This window comes from Thunnus thynnus, chromosome 5, assembly GCF_963924715.1.
Source record: "Thunnus thynnus chromosome 5, fThuThy2.1, whole genome shotgun sequence".
Taxonomy (NCBI): domain Eukaryota; kingdom Metazoa; phylum Chordata; class Actinopteri; order Scombriformes; family Scombridae; genus Thunnus; species Thunnus thynnus.
The window spans coordinates 8,804,273-8,817,436 of NC_089521.1; the positions used below are offsets into that span (position 1 = coordinate 8,804,273).

A 13,164-nucleotide genomic window follows, 5' to 3' on the forward strand; every position below is an offset into this window, starting at 1 on the left:
ATTTTCCTTGAAGAACTACAGCACACTGAGGTTTATGTGGAAAACAAGTACCATGAGACACCTGCTATAACCTGTTTGTACTATAGTGAACCTTAAAGCTCTCTTCCGTGAAACTTGCATTGGTTGAAGCAGTTGTTGGACGGGGAAGTCCAGTCGTTCAGGAACAGAAACATGACCAGGGAAAAATTAACTACAGCATGTGATAAGCCATAAATGTAACCGTCTTAAAGGTAACATTGTTTCAAACCAGTCCAATCATCAGTATTTCACTGGAATTAAAAGCAACATACATCATATTCACTGACTTTACGTGCATGGACCGACCGAGGAAAACCGCAGTGATTGTCACAGGAAAGAAGATGTGATGAAATACATTTCTTAAGAAGATTTTTTTTTTTGGTTGCATTTGTCCTTCCTCTGGAGAAAAAAGGAAGATGTTTATGTGCATAGTTTTACCCTGACAGAGCAAAATTATTGAGTGATAATTGATTTCAATGGAATGTACCTCACCTAATTTAACTTGCCTGGGAACTGCAAGTCTGAAGAACGCACGTGCCTGCACTGACTGGACAGCAATCTGTCAGTTTCTGTTTTTTTAATCAAGAATTCAAAGATAGTTTGAATACGAAGGAAAAGACATTCGATTGGTGAGTAAAGGACACACATAACAGCTGTAGCATGGCAGTTATAGCATGATTTCTACACAATGTCATAGATGGAGGTGATATTTCTGTTTGATCAGTTTTGAAATTGTATGAGGACTGATAATGGTCAGATGATGTTGGCTATTTCTGCTTCATGAAGTGAACCAAAGTCATGATATTTAAAGAAGCAAACTAAACAGCTGAAAATGCAAACCTGTTTTTTATTATTATTGTGTAAAGGTGGAAGTATGAGAAGCAGGGTGAATGTTAGGAGTAGCAAAATATTATTGATCAAGGAAAAAGTCAACAAATGATATCTGAAGTGTTTGAGAAAAAGTACGACTAAATAAAAACTAGAGGTGCAACGATACCGATACTGATATCGGATATCAGATATTGGTCCGATACTGACTCAAATACCTGGATTTAGTATTGGATAAATTTATTTCTAATAAAAAACAATACAGAAAATATATATCTATATATTTATTTGTTACATTTTGTTATACAAAGTCAGGAAAGCAATGTTTAAGTCAAGCCTGACGGTGTCTTACACATAAAAGATTGATCCCAGTCTCTTCCACACAGTGAAAGAGACAGTTTATTACTTAAACACTGGTATCGGATCGGTACTCGGTATTGGCCGATACCCAGATAGCAGTATCAGGACTGAAAAAGTCGGATCTGTGCATCCCTAATAAAACACATTTATTCATTTCTTTGTTTGTTTATATATATATTTATCAAATTGTTTATGTATGTATGTTTATGTGCATGTATGTATGTATTTGTTTGTTTGTTTATTTGTTTGTTTATCTGTTTGTTTACAGCCGTTTTCCTCTCACGCTACATGTTCTGCTGCCGGAACATGCAATTTCTTTGCTTAAAAAAATAAAAGCTTGTGTGCCACTTGAGTCTTATGAAACACTACTTTGTATAACATGAGGATTTATATTTAGCTGACATCATGATTTTATATGAGCTCTTCTTAAATGATTTATTGAGTTTCTGGGTTATATGTAGTTATTAATTTGTTTATCAGCAAAAATGGTTGCCATCCGTGCTTCGGTACGCTTATTTGGAAAGTTGAGAGCGGAAGTAGCGGTTGTGATTCCGGAAACTTGACGGCGGCTGTCACAGCTCGGCCGCTGCTGGCTTCTCACAAGTTGAGCAACAGCACTAAATACGTCGGGAACGAGCAAGTTGCTGCATGGATTTCCCGGAGCTGCACATAACTTAAGGTGAAGTTAACGTTTAGAAAATGTTTGAATGGACTAACATCTTCATTTTTCACAGCTACCGCACTTGTTTATCATACACGAATACAGCAGTACATAACGGTGTCGGTTAAAACTTCTTCATTGTATGTGTCTCGTCTCGACCGCGATGAAACTGCAGACAACGGGGTTTAAATTTTGACTCACACGTCAGCGTGTGTCGCTGGTTTCGTGCCTGCCAGAAACAGTGATGTAGCCGCGCTGAAAAAGAGGGGGGAAGAGCGGGATTGTGTTTGGGCTGGAAGGTGTATCGTTATAAACGGGGTCCAGCCAGCAGCGTGGTGCTTTCTGGAAGTTTTTCTACTCTGCGTCGCTGCCTGCAGCTCCACCACCATGCTCCCTGCTCTCTCATGTGGCGGTACCTTACAGACCGAGAGAGCCTGTTTCTGCCCACACCAAAGCCTTCGTGTAGTTCGCTGTAAACATTTGGCGCTGTGTTAGCGAGAACCCCGCAGTTTTGACACTGAATATACGGGGGAGGAGGCGTTTCAGGACACCCTGTTCGGAAAAGTTGCTCCCAAACTCCTCCGACTGGCTGCGGCACTGAGATATTTGAAAACTCTGGAGTAATCCTTCTCAATGATCGTGTGTTTATCATGAGCTTGTCATTCACTCGGTGATGCACAGTATCTTCTTTTCCTAAATAAATTGAAAAAAAAAATCCAGCATTGGAGTGGGATAATTTGACTCGCTTCACATAAAGAATGTTCAGAGAAATGCTTTTGTTACTTGTGTGTGGACGTTGTTGCATGAGTCTACGTCTCAGTGCAGTCTGAGAGTCAACTGAGTTCAGATGCAGCTGTGACCACAATTCCTGGCAAATGAACAACATCTTGTATTGTCCACGTAGCTGAGACTTATTGTGATGAATTTTAGGATGTGTGATGAGGAAACATTACGGGCTCACACGTCTACATCGGGTAGCTGAACAGGATCTTCTCAGCAGTAGTTTCTAAAGATGAAAAATGAATCATTCGCTGCTTCTGCACAGTTTCCAAGTAGTCTTCTTCTCGTCACTGCTTTGATGCCTTGATTAGTCACTGACAGACACTCTTTTTGTTGTGTTAATGACTTGAAACTTGCTTTTAACATTGTGTCATAAACTTAATACTAACCAACTGTTGGTGACAATAGAAAGACTGGCACATTTGAAAACTTTGGATAATCCTTGTCAAAACAGTCTAGCAATTATTATGTCTTCATTATTCTGTCAGTGATGCACTGTATCTCCTTTTCGTCAAACAAATAGGAGAAAAAAAACTATTACTATCGACTATTGAAGTGGGATCATCTGACTTGCTTCCAATAAAAAATGTTAAGAGAAATTCTCAAAAAAAAAAGAGAAGCTTTTGTTACTTCTGTGTGGATATTGTTGCACGATACATCCTTCTGCTTACTTTCTTCTCACGTTTTTGAATCTTCTCCCTACCAATTTAAGTTTCTATGTCTACAGAGTAAAATGGCAGGAATGTAAACTACATTTTCCACTAAGTAAACTTCTTCTCTAGCATGCTGCAGTGAACAGCTAAAAGTTGCTTTTTGGGTTTTTTTTTTTTTTTTCTTAGTTAATCTTTGGCTTGTACTATAACCCTTATAAAGCCTCAAACCCACATTGAGAAGGAAGAGGATCAAAAGGTTAAACAACTCTAGCCCATGACAGAGGGACTTTTATTGTCACCGTGACCGTGACTCTGCCATTACACAAAGACCTCTTTCCCCTTTCCATGGACCACTCAAGTGTGTTATTCATTCTGGCCTAGAAAATAGACTCTTCTCTTTTAGTCCTGTTGGCCTCAGCAGCTCCTCTCTTCTCAGTATCTGCTAAACCTTGTATAGCAAACCTGAAACTGCCCTTTTTTCCTTAATACCTACACAAAATATGGAACTAATTCCCATGTAGGAATTGTGAAATAGCAGTGGTGATTCCTGGGGTGTGTTATGTTTACATCATCCAAAAGTACGACCACTGCTGACCAGTGTGTAGCAGTCGTAATGATCAAACTGGCGAGGCATCTCAGAGAAGCCGCATTCATACCACTCGCTACTTTCTATGTGTTGCCCCGGGAGGAGGCTCTGCAGAGCTCATCTGCTCCACGGTGATAGAAATGCTTTTTCACCCGGGATGCTGTAGCTACACCAGCTGGTTGTACTCTGACTGCTTTTTCTGACAGTCTAATATACCCCCTCCCCTTCCCAAGCCAAGCGCAGGATAATCATCCACCGTCCAGGACACCAAGCTACTTAGACAGACTGAAGGCTTTGCAGTTTTAATCAGTCGTAGGCTGTTTATCTTCAGTTGGGAGTGCTCCCTTTGCTTTCCTTGTGTACCTGGATTCTCGACAAATCACACTCGGCTCTCCTGCATATGTTTTTTTAAGACAGGTGGTGGATTATGTGGTGGGTGTGATTTTTTTTTAGTTTCCTAATAGGGAGGGTAGGGAGGGCCCAAAGAGCTTTTGCTGGAAGGGTTTTTGGGAAGTTGAGGGGGGGTGGGGTGGGCTAGGGGGGGAGGTTGTTTCTCTTAATCCCTGTGTCCTCTTCAAAGCATTGTGTGCCGCTGTCGCTCTGGTATCATGTGTAGCCATGAACAATCACAGGTATGCGATCTGTACAATGCTTGTCTCGCACATCACACGAGCGCAGGAGACACTTTCTTCAGTGGGAAAGCACTGGTTTATGGCTCTCATGACAATCCTGTTTCCTTACATTGCAGTCAGGTTTTAACTTTCATGTCCCGGTTATAGTCAGATTAGTCAAGTTATGGTGCTTTGACAACCTGAACTGTGTTTTCCAGTAGTTTTATGTTGTGTATGTTCACCTGGGATTTATCCGCTATAGTTGTCGATGTGCCTCAGTTTTATGCATCATAAAAAATTATGTTTACGTCTTTGATTTTTTTTTTTTTCCGCCTGCAGGAAATTAGATTAAATATCTTCTGCACTTAAATTGGAACAATCGCCTCGGGGTTTCACGTAATACGAGCTGTTGGCTTTATATTAGCAGAATCCATGCTGCCTCTATTTCTTTTGTCTCTGTGTGAACTCCGATTTTAGCGGGAGTTCATTTCTCAGATCCGCGTGGTGTATTTTATAGTTATCTTTATGCAAACATTCATACCACTTAGGCCTTGTGCGTTTACTGCTGAAGTGAATGTGTCCTTCAAGCACTAATCATTGTGAAAACAGTGAGCTCATTTGTTGTAACAGGAGGGAGGAGAGAAATGGTAATGGCAACAGAAAGTTGATGAAGGAAAAAAGTGTTAGATTTTTTTTTTTTTTTTCTCTCATTTGGTATGTTTTTCCCTGGAGGACAACAAGCACCAATCAAAAGCAACACAACACCTGCTGCAAGACTTGGAAAATCTGGAAAATGCAGGAATGCACATTATTAGACCACCATAACTCACTAACAGCAGGGGAAAGGAGCTGAATATTAAGCAACTCGTCTTTTTTTTTTTTCTTCTTGGTTCTCTCATTGACGGGAAGCAGAGGAGTGCAAACGTTTTTCCCAGCTTTCTGCAGGCTGCGGGGTCAAAGTCCAAACAGCTTCCCTGTAATAGTGCTCCACAGCCAGCTGGGCCAGAGAGAAAGGCTGCTTACAGACTCCCCTAATGGGCCAAAACTGAAAGAAAAGATGACAGCTACCCTACCACCAAGGAATGTCACCTTTGTGACATTGTTATCATTTAGCTTTTTCATTGTTTTTGGCATTATAGCCGCTTTCTCAGAGTAGTTGCTGGGGATTTAACTAGCCAGTTTCCTTTAGATTATGACTGAATGTTCAGTAAAATCATCTGTTCTACCTTGAGTTCATTCATCATAAAATATCTATTAGTAACAACATACTATCACCTCTCTCCCCCTGTGGCAAAGTTAGACTTTCAAGTCAAGCTTGATGTGTGTGTGTGGCAGAGCTTCTGTCAGGGTCCCTCATGGGACCACCCCTGGGATCATGGCTAACTTTAACTGGTGCAAGAGGGTGAAGGCATATTCAGACATCTAGGTTATCTCTGCTCTTTTAATATCCGGTCTGATTAAAGACATGAATATTCCCTATCTTCTCCTCAGTCTGGTTTGAAATCGCTCCATGCCAACGTGTGTGGGTGCATTGGCACTGGTTCAGTTCTTTAGTGGCTTGCTTGGCTAACTGCTTTTCTCTTTAATCCTGATTTGATTTGCTGCTCTGTATTTTTGTCATTCAAACTTAAATGCACTGTAACACAATGGGTGAAGTATGCCAAGAGCATGGTGGTTTCTAAAACTGAGATCATTTAGTAAAATTTGAGTATGTAAATGTTTTTCAGTTAGTATGTCTGACAAAAGTAATTATCTGTCTGGTGTTGTTTGTTCTGTCTCATGTCTTTGGAAAGAGAAATAACTATTGACATGTCAGGAGTTACTCATTGTGTTTACATATACTCTATTGAATCAGAAATCCATGTCTAAAACTTTGTAGTTTTGTTTTCTTTGCATATTATCTTTGCTTTGCTCCGCTCTCACACTCCCTCTCCTAGCCTAATTTAATTTACTGACTTTACTTAGTTCTGCCCACATGGTTCAAGTGTGGAGGGGACTGCGTGGCATTGAAGGCAAAACAGCCTCCGGTCCAGCTCTCACGAAAAAGGCGGAGAACAGACGGCAAACGAGCCTATCGTTTTTTCCGTAATTCCCCATTAATGAGAAGCACTACTTTGACGGTTTGACATGGCTGCTAAAACCGCAGTTGAGGTCCAGATGACACAAGTATGGGCCCTGGAGCAAGGATAACACAGGCTTGTCCACAGACATTTTCCCATGGTGATAAGGACTTGGCCAGATGTTTGCAATACATATTCACACTCGCTCTCTTTGACTCTTTCCGCTCGCAGCATAAGTGAGAGACGTCCCAGAGAGCGTGTAAAGTGGCAGATCTGGTAAGGCATTTAGTGTGCCAAATTATGAATAACCCTGCCGCCTCCTGATAAATTCTTACTGAAACAACCAGGAAACACCGAGCAAAGGGAACAGAGAAAAGTTTTGAACTTGATTTAGCTCTCTTTCAAGTTTGGCTCTGTGAATGGGGGAAAAAAACTGTATATTATAAGACACCACAGTGTTCTCTTTCATGTAGCAAGCTGAAAGGGATGCTATTGAGTGTTTGAGGGAGACCTTTGATATGTGAGATGCTCTGTGCCTTGTGAAAGGATCAAGCTCATGATTTGAGTCAATATGTGTGTGTGTGCTTTGATGCCTGTTCCTGCCAGACCAGAGTTTTGTCAGAAATGTTTCATACAGCAAGCTTATGGGATCAGTCGTGATGGGTCACTGACAGCTACATGCGGTGAAAAGGCGGCTGCTCGCTCACGCACATGTCCATCCGGTACCACACACACACACACACACACACACACACACACACACACACACATACACACACACAACTAATGGAGTTGCTGTTCCATCACAGTTGATGCTAAATGTCCTGCTTGTGATCTTGTTTGGGCAGTTTGAGATCAAGTGTCCTGTCCAAGGTTTAGAGGACATGATTAAAATGAAGGAAGCAAAGATTTGTCTTGATTACATGTTTCTTTTCCTGGCAAGCTTTTTGTCTTTTAGAACTGCTGATTGACATTTCTTATTTTCCCAGTAGGCCTAGAGTAGCCTTCCGCCTTTTAGTCAGCCTTTATGGGTTGGGCACACAAAGATAGTAATGTTGTAAAACCCTTCCTATTGTGTAATTGTGTTTTCATGCTGCTTTTCCTATGTTTTTGAAGGAAAGACCACATTATATATGATTAGAGTTTGCCTGCACAGCAGTTCATGACTGTGGGCAGGATGTTTATTAAAAATGATTTAAACGTGTGTTCACAAGATTAGGTTTATGTGAAAAGTCGTGGTGTGTGCGTGTGGGGGGGGTTCATGACTTCCTGTGTATGCTACTAGTTAGAGAGAGAGTACTTTGCCCCTCTCTTCCATCTTTACCATCTGGTTTGCGTAGCATTTGACTGAGGCGTTAATCATTGTGCCTTGGGGCCACTTCTGCTCTGACAACAGCTGGAAAAGGGAGATGGACCTGTTGATGTACATCTGTCCTTCTCTCTGTCAGTCCTCTGTGTACTGCCGTATTAACTGTATCCATGCAGCTGTAAGGTTCATGACCTTGTGTTTCCAGTTTCTCAAGAAGCAGCTTGAAGGACCTCTCTGTACTATATTCTCTACCCGTAATGTCTCTCAGACCTCAACTTCCCACAAGTCCCCAGGTGACTCTATACTACTATTTTTCCAAGTATGTTTAAGTTTGCTGACTTGCCTTTATTACTGCCCAAACACTGTAACACCTCAACCAGTGTCTTCTCTCCTGTAGCCACAAGGGAACCTCACAGTATAAAATGAGGTCTGGTAACATGACTGTTAGTAGGGCTAAAAAATATATTGTCTCAGCATCGACATTGAAATGTGCAGCAGTAGTCACATTGCAAATGATGTAATCTAATAAGGAAAAATAAGCCTGTAATGACGAACTACACCATTTACTGCTTAATATAAAATGAAAATGACTGAAGTTTGCTTTTTTTTTTTCGTGTTGAAAAAAAGGGTGGAGTCCACTTGATAAATAACTTCATTTAATGGTCTAAATACATTTTGGTGACTTGTTTTGCACACACACACGCGCACACACACACACACACACACACACACACACACACACACACACACACACACACACACACACACAAACTCTGGTACATGACATTGGATTCGGCCTTGAAACTATTGACACAACACAGGGTAACATGACACATTTTTGCACACAGTTTATCCCAATATCACAAATCCAAACAAATCCACAAAAGCATGATGAGAAAAAGTGGTACCACTACGACTTTTTTACCAAATAGGGTTTCAAAAAGATTATCCATAAGATATTTTTATCTAGGATTGATTGGTGAGTATTGAATAGGTGTCATGTTAAATTAACCAGAATGTGTCCTAGTTTCTCTAAAATCACCCCACTCATTGATTGAGTTATAAAGCTCCAAACTGAGCTATAGAAATGAATAGCAGCATCTGGTGAAATGATATTTTTTTATGTCTCAATTTATATTAAAAAAAAAGCAACATATTGCATTTTTATTTTCACTAAATATCATGTCTGTCTCATATCAGTATATTGGCTACAGTTTGTTTCCCACATCCCTGATCTTATAGCTTAATTAACTGACTTATCTCCTTCCCACAAATGCCCCCTGAAATCAACGGCAATGGATGTTTCTAAAGGATGCAAATCTTGTTCCTCAGTGAACTTTTAAAAGCATCTCTGTCTGAACCCTGTGAGTATTTTTCTGCTTGTTCTACAACAGCTAGTACATGTTCCTGTGAAAGGACGCCTCTTCTCTCAGTGGCCCAACTCATGTCCTATATTGAAACTGTTTTTCAGGAAGAGATCCTAATGGCAAAAAAATGCTCTAATTTTTTTTAGGGAACTTGAAAGTGGTGCTCTTTCAGTCGATGTTTCTGGTGTTACTTGTCCAGCTAATGGATCTAAATGGTTTTCCAAGGTTATTAACTCAGTGATTCTTCATGCAGGGTTTTTGGTCTTGTAATACGATCAGGAGATGACTCTCTCTAGGAAAAGAGGAAACTTATTTTGTTACATAGTTTGTTTCCTAGTGATTTGCCTGATGGGTTTTATTTGGTCCAGCTCTGGTGTTGGTTCATCACAGTTTCCTGTGAAAAATCCCCTGTGACAGATTTGTAGCATAAAAAGAATTGTAAGAGGAAAATTACATTTGTGTCGGGGAAAAAAGTTATTCACATATTTGAGATTAGGGCTGTGTGATATGACCAAAATCTCATATCCCGATATAGGTTATTCATATCCTGAAAACGATACATATCACGATATAGCACATCTTTTGAATCAATCAATGAATAAATAAATTAAAATGTTTGAGTCTGTTGTGGGGACCAGTCTGGTGCATAATTTGCAAAGTATGGTTTTCTGGTCCATGTCAGACTTTTCATACCCAAACTACGTCCATGTGTCAGAAATAGCCCCTCTTTTAGGTTCGAGCTCCTCATTTTGTGTCGGCTGATCCATGTCCTTCTCCTGTTAAGAATTACAATGTTCTGTGTCACGCTCAGAAGAACACAAAGCTTCGTCCAAATGATGAAAAATAGTGGTGTAAAAAGTGTGATTTATGACACCCACCTATGGCACAATGGAAACTACATTCTTTTTTAACATACATTTATTTGTTAGGTAGTAAACACTAAAAAAGTGTCACAGGTGTTCTACAGAGTTAATCTTCTCTTCTCAGGCGCATGAACACATACATGTGAAGCAGTCTTGTGCAAAGTATGATTGATCCTAAAAGAGGATGCAACATCATGTGTGCCTCTTGGCGCAGCTTTATCGATCGACAACATTCAACATTTCATAATTGAATTTTCATTATTCATGATACTGTGGCAGCTGTGACACTTCTGTAGCAGTGTGCAACAGATGGCAATGTGTAAGTAAAACACGGCATTCTTAGGCTTTAGATCATAGAACAACTATATTATGTCCTAGTATAGATATCTCCTGGAGAATGGTAACTGTCTGGTGATCTTAGATGTTCCATGGAGTAGTGCAAATCCTGAAGGCGCTACATGTTAAAAGCTGTTGGGTTTGTATAGAAACTCTGTGTTTTTAAGCATCTGTGTCACGTATTTACTTAAAGGTTAATTTGCTGTGGAAGCACACAATGAGTGATTGATTCCTCCCATCCCATCCTTCGTGCTATGTATAATGTGGGTGACATTTAGGCTTTATTGGGTCCCTGCTGCTACACCAAGAGTAGTGGCCCTTAAGCTCTATTTCTGACACACTGTTTTGGTTTCCTCGGTTTATCAAAGCAAAGAGCAGAGTGTTGTAGCTTATTATGGCCATGTTGGGTTTGGCCAGTGCTGGAGAAGCCGGGTTTGTGGAAAAGGCTACCATGGAATTAAAACCTTCTTGGACTGCCTATACTGCTCATGCATCTTTAGCCAAAGCGGTAGTCAAGCACACACACCATGTTAACAATAGAAACATCACAGCAGCACAGCAAAAGAAAAATATAGCCTCAAGCAGCAATTGGTGGGTTCAAACCTTTTTGCGCTCAATCAGCACAAAAAAGGCAGCTCAATAAGCCAAAATTAAAGCCGTGAGCAGCAGGGAGCGGGTTTCAGGCTTCACAAAGGTGAGCAAAGTCACTTTAGCTAGTTTAATGCAGTTTAAAGGAGTGACACCTATCATACTCTTTGTTCATCACCACCAAGCCTGCAGCATTTCAATAATTACGCACTCAAAGTTCCACCATTCAGCTCCCCTTCATCTGATTTGAATGAAACTCGATGTATATGTTCAGGAAATAGCGTAAGAAGTCTCCAGTGAGTTTAATCAGGATCGCTCAAAGGCATCTTGAGTTACAAGCAAATATGTGATCACCGATCATTATGGCACTTCAGATTTTGGTTGATACTTGCGGTCAGAGCATGCACACTGCTTTTGGTGAAATTCTGTCCTCTAGGTTTTCAGTCAATGTTTGTGGCATTTGTTGCGCCCCCTTCAGGTCAGGCTCAAAATGCTTTGGTAGACCTTAATCATGGTCTGACGTTTTGTAGCAAAATTTATGGTGACTGGACAAATGGGTTAATGAGTTATGGCCAATATTTGCAAGGCCCCGCCCTTTGCAAAGATATTTTGGTTGATGGCGGCCATGTTTTTCGACCGATATTACTCATTTGTTGTAGAAATGTGTATATTAGTCCCACAAGGCTGTGTACCAAATTTGGTGTTGATTGAATCAAAATCCAAAAAGTAGATGTCACATTATTGTTTTTCACATTATGCAAATTAGCAAAAAATCCATCATGGCGGACTTTTATGGTCCAGGAGGCTTTTTTTGTAGAGCACATTAAGCTGGACTTCTGTGTGAAATTTCAAGTCAATCGGACTTACGGTGTGAGGGGCGTGGCTTTTCAAAAATTGAAATTTTAGGCCTTAATTACAGCGCCACCATCTGGCCGATTGGGAAGCACATGCACATAATTTCCCCTTTGGTGTTCGAACCCTAAAAAAGTTCAGGTTTGTGTTAAGTTGTGTTGCAGTGTCAATTTATGTAGTAACAAAGCCATTTGTAGAGAGAGCTGTCAGCTGCTTGGGAAAATGAAGTGTCTGGTATGGGTGGAACTTGTGGTTTTAGGGCGTTTTGGCTGGAGCCTCGGCTTTTACAGTGTATACCTCATTATTCTTACTTCCACACAATTCTCCTGGACTGACACAATGAATAGCTTTCTGGAGTTTTCCATTTCTAGTTAATTATTAGGCCTCTATGAGGGTGTGTGTTTGAGAATATTTGTATTTTGGGTGGGTAATTGCACAATTGAGATAATATACCTTTTGTTAACTATTTTAAAGGAAGGACATTATTTGTTCTTTGTGCACGTGTTATATGTTCCAAATTTATTTTAACAAAAGATTTGAGAAGGTGCAATGTCAGGACACAGAGGTTCAAGCTGAGCCAGTGAGGCCCGGCCTTTCTCTAAAATGGGATTTTCAGAATTCTCTTAATTCCAGGCAAGCCACTCCTGTTGCAGAGGGGAAGTGCTGCCAGTAGCCTCTCTCCGCCCGCTGTCCTCATATTGATCTGCTTCTGGACTCCAGAAATGGAGATTCCTTAAAGCCAGCCGTAGTCTAATGACATTAGTCAACACTCCCACTGCCTCCCATCCACCACTAACCACCCTCCCCTTTTTAGATCTCCCTCCGCTCCACTTTTTTTCCCTCCTCTCACTGTTATCAAATTAAAAGCTTTTTTATAGAGGGTTGGTCTTGGCCTGCAGGCGTGGGGTACAGACATGGCAGCCAGCCGGAGGTGGAGGGAAGTGATAGTGTGCGCAAACTCGTGTGTGTATGTCTGTGCGTGCGTGTGTGTGTGTGTGTGTGTGTGTGTGTGTGTGCATATACGTGTCTGCTCAAATAGGCTTATTGCTGGCTGAGCTGGTGAACCATGAAAAGGGTTAAAGCAGTCCACGGACAAGCGGCCATGCAGGAGTATGAGCTTAACTAAGACTGGGCTGGAGGAAGGGAGGTAATGAGAGAGGGTGGGAGAGCTGCCCCCTGCCCTGATAGGCAGTTGAACATGATACTGGGTCAGGGAGTATAATACAGAACTTTTAGGGAGTGGTTATAGATAGTGAGAGAGAAGAGATGGGGGAGTGGCCTCAGTGTGGGGT

At 41.0% G+C, this 13,164-nt stretch overlaps 1 protein-coding gene across 1 annotated transcript in view; it reads left to right on the top strand.

Moving 5' to 3' along the window:
* The first annotated feature begins 1,773 nt into the window (after positions 1–1,773).
* zgc:77158 (solute carrier family 45 member 3) overlaps positions 1,774–13,164 on the top strand; it is a 32,800-nt gene continuing 21,409 nt past the window's right edge. Inside the window, exon 1 of the mRNA XM_067589059.1 lies at positions 1,774–1,885. The gene's annotated coding sequence lies outside the window, so the exon portion shown is untranslated. The remainder of the gene's footprint in view (positions 1,886–13,164) is intronic.